The sequence below is a fragment of the Neolamprologus multifasciatus genome, chromosome 22, assembly GCF_963576455.1.
Source record: "Neolamprologus multifasciatus chromosome 22, fNeoMul1.2, whole genome shotgun sequence".
Lineage (NCBI taxonomy): Eukaryota > Metazoa > Chordata > Actinopteri > Cichliformes > Cichlidae > Neolamprologus > Neolamprologus multifasciatus.
Window position 1 is genome coordinate 3,181,511 of NC_140459.1, and position 4,492 is coordinate 3,186,002.

Genomic DNA, 4,492 nt, shown 5'->3' on the forward strand with positions numbered 1-4,492 from the left:
TCACCGAGAACGGAGAGTTTTTAAAACTCCTTTTTTGCATTTACTGGAGGAGGAATACAGTGTTCGTCGTGCAACGTCAAAGGTATGTGCCTTTTTTCACGTCACGCTGTGTGCACTTTATTGTTTACATGAGATGAATTGCAGAATGGCAGATAGAGACGAAATACTGCAGTTACTGTCCCTCCATTTAGAAAGGCAGAGGCGTCACGGTGTAATTATTTTACATGTAGTTGTTGTTTTTTTTCCTGTGTAATAATATTCAACATTGCTATCAATACATTTTTCAAAAAATCCCTCTGCAAAATGGGTTCAAAAACATAAACAACTGTTGGATGCTGTTTGTCCGTGATTTGAACAGGGGGAACAAATCGTGTCAGGATCAGCCTGATGTTATTTGTATCCTGTAACTTTACTGTATAAAGAGCAAACATCTCCAAAATGTCAGGAGTAGTTAGTCATTACAACAAGTGTTTGTGAACTAAAAATCAAGAATGTGGGATCCTGTTTGTCTGTGATTTAAACAGCCCAGCGCTGCTCCCGACACAGGGAAAATTAATCCTGCAGGGAGACCTACCTCGGCACTTGTGCAGGTGAAGCCAAAGGGAAGATTTGCTTCACCATATTTTCTAGTCTTTGGCTTAGAATGAAGTTGGTTTGGAAACATATTCAGCGATGCTTCATCTCCTGCTTTGCGTTTGTGTGGGCACCCGTGCTAGCAGTGTCCAAGCGTTGTTGTTTTTTTTTCCCCTTTTCATGCAGCGCCCCCCCTGCAATGGCTCTGCGCCCCCCCTAGGGGGCGGGCCCCACACTTTGGGAACGTCTGATTTAGAGTTTAATATTGACATCACCACAAAAGTAAGACAAACACTCGATTCTTATTTAATGTAGATTTTTTTTTATTCTTTAAAACTTTAAACAAACTTTAAACTTTAAACAAAGCAATGAAAAATGAGAGAAGAAATTGGAAAAAAAAAAAAAGCTACAGAATGCAGTGTGAAAGTAAGACCAGCATAAAAGTCACATATAGTTCAGGACTGGGAACACTGGTCTCTCCTGAGTGGCTCTGAGACCAGAGTGTGGGAGCCCTGGGTGGCCTCACAGGTCACAGAGCCCACCTTCATCCAGTGGTCTGCAGGGAGCCTCAGGGTGCTGCTCCAGCTGTAGAGGCCGTCGTTCTCCTGCACCACGGGGCTCCTGCTCTCCTCCCAGCTGATGCTGCCACTGCCATCCACCTTCCAGGACAGACTCCAGTCTGAGGGGAAGCCCTTGTTGGCCACACACATGAGCGTGGCCTTCCCCTGTTTCAGCTCCTCACTGGAGGGACCCAGCACCTTCAGGGCGGGGCGGGTATCACCTAGGAAACACCAATCAGCTTAGAGGACAAGAACCACAATTTGATTTTCTCTGTTAAGAAGTTTCTGTCAGGTGTTTTTTCTGCTCCACCAGTCATTAACTCACACATTGTTTCACTTCCCTTTAAGAAACCTCTCATGCATATCAGCACAGAGAGAATCATCACACAGTTTGAGCTGAAATATGTTCAAACTACACTGGAAATAAAAGAAGCAGATGTGGAAACATTTACAAAACAAGTTTAGCTTCAAAATCATCAGTTATCTATAACACATCACTTGTTAGAGATAAGAAACTTAATAGCACTACTTGAATGATGTGGATTAATTTTTTTTACTGCTTACATGATTTTAATGACATTTGAAATGATATCTGCTACAACAGAAACACCAGACGTGCTGCACACTGTCAAATGCCCATCTTTAACTTCTGGAAATAAAATAAGCAGATATGGCAACAATTATACAAGATGTTAAGCTTCAAAAACCTCCGTTCTGTATAATACACAAGTTTTCTACTTACCTCATGTGAATTTCAGTCATTTATTGTAGTGCTTTTATGATTTCTAAGTAAATTCTACATTTTTACTGACTAAGTAAAAGACCAGAAATCTTTATCTTCACTCTGTTTAACTTGAGGACAGTTACATTTAATTCATCTTAGAAACAGTGACTGTGATTTAAAACTAGAAAATAATCACAGGCTGATGACAGTTTATATTATTTACACGATGCATTGTCTTTATGTCAGAAATGTTGACATCAAATCTAATTAAAGCTGATGGAGTCAGCCTCCAGTGTATAATGGTTATAATATTACCTCTACATGAATACTTCATTGTTATAAAGCTAACATTTAAACCTACATATAGTTTCTTTAAAAACATTATAATCTTACTTCCAACATCCAGTCTGGTTCCTCCACCAAAAGTCCACCACAGTGATACAAACTCACTGAGCCGCCGTACAAAAACCTCTGACTGTAGAGAGACACGGCTCTCTGACTCTAGCAGACTGAATTAAAACCAAAAGCTCTCAAGAGTTAACCAGACGTATATATATCTCAATAATCCTCAAGTCAACTCTGATGTTTTATATTATTTGTTAATATTGATTTTAACATTTATTCTGAAGCTAACTTTGTGTCTTCATGAAAATTGATCTAAAAACTATTTTATGATTTTTGTTTTCTGGCACACTGAACAGAACAGTCAAGATAACCACAAGAAAGAAATCTGATAAAATAAAAGAGGTTTAAGTTCGACTTACTTCCAACATCCAGTCTGGTTCCTCCACCAAAAGTCCACCACAGTGATACAAACTCATTGAGGCGCCGTACAAAAACCTCTGACTGTAGAGAGACACGGCTCTCTGACTCTGAGACAAACAAACTCAACGATATGAATTGTTTTTATCATAGCTTTATAACATATTAATAGTATAATGTTAAAAATAAAATAAACACAATAAAATAAAGTTCCAAAAATATAATTTGAGAATTTACATCTTATAGTTGTTAAGATACATCACTACAAAAGCTCCCTGTCACAGCTGCGGGTTTTATTGGAAGGACCCAAACGCAGACTCAGATTCAGGGAGTGAGTTTTATTTAACGTAAGTGAAGCACATAACAGGAACGGGTATGGCGTGAACAAAACTTGGGGAGAACTACAACCCAAACCTGAAACGTGAGGAGACTGAGACAACACAGGGGATGGCCAGCAGGAAACGAGATGTGGATGAAACACCAGTGAGACGCAGATGCTCCAACAAAGAGCAAACACACACTAATATACACACACAAGGAAACAAGGAAATGGCAGACAGGAGAAAGACAGTTGATTCTAATTAGACGATACTGGGAAGATGTAACTTGAAAACATTACCATAGAACCAAAAATACTAAGCAATGGGAGGAACAGAGAACATTAAACTCTGAACAATCACAAATAACCCAAAATAAACAAAACCACAGAATATTAATCAACCTAAAACATAAACATGGCGTCCACAGACTCCGGACCACGACACTTCCACCTTCTTTCTCAAAACTCTAAACATTAAATTGAATTTTCAATCTACATTCACAAAACCTCAAACTGCACAAATACATCAAAACAGTTTTACGTGTTCTCACAAACACTCGGTGTCTTTAGATCAGTGGTTCTCAAACTTTTCACAGTGAGGACCACCTCATAAAATATGTCTCTTGAAGTAACACCCTTATGACCGACATTAAAGTACAGTAGTATAGGCCTATTTACAGTGGCTTGCAAAAGTATTCGGCCCCCTTGAACTTTTCCACATTTTGTCACATTACAGCCACAAACATGGATCAATTTTATTGGAATTCCACGTGAAAGACCAACACAAAGTGGTGTACACGTGAGAAGTGGAACGAAAATCATACATGAATCCAAACATTTTTTACAAATAAATAACTGCAAAGTGGGGTGTGCGTAATTATTCAGCCCCCTGAGTCAATACTTTGTTGAACCACCTTTTGCTGCAATGACAGCTGCAGTCTTTTAGGGTCTGTCTCTACCAGCTTTGCACATCTACAGACTGAAATTCTTCTTTGTAAAACAGCTCCAGCTCATTCAGATTAGATGGACAGCGTTTGTGAACAGCAGTTTTCAGATCTTGCCACAGATTCTCGATTGGATTTAGATCTGGACTTTGACTGGGCCGTTCTAACACATGGATATGTTTTGTTTTAAACCATTGTTGCCCTGGCTTTATGTTTAGAGTCGTCGTCCTGCTGGAAGGTGAACCTCCGCCCCAGTCTCAAGTCTTTTGCAGACTCCAAGAGGTTTTCTTCCAAGATGGCCCTGTATTTGGCTCCATCCATCTTCCCATCAACTCTGACCAGCTTCCCTGTCCCTACTGAAGAGAAGCCCCCCCAGAGCATGATGCTGCCACCACCATATTTGACAGTGGGGATGGTGTGTTCAGAGTGATGTGCAGTGTTAGTTTTCTGCCCCACATAGCGTTTTGTATTTTGGCCATTTTGGTGTCATCTGACCAGAGCACCTTCTTCCACATGTTTGCTGTGTCCCCCACATGGCTTGTGGCAAACTGCAAACGGGACTTCTTATGGTTTTCTGCTAACAATGGCTTTCTTCTTGCCGCTCTTCCAT

The 4,492-nt window shown here is 40.1% G+C and overlaps 1 pseudogene; it reads right to left on the reverse strand.

The window, feature by feature from the left end:
- Positions 1-1,028: 1,028 nt before the first annotated feature.
- LOC146492593 (Ig kappa-b4 chain C region pseudogene) lies at positions 1,029-1,462 on the reverse strand (annotated as a pseudogene).
- Positions 1,463-4,492: the final 3,030 nt, after the last annotated feature.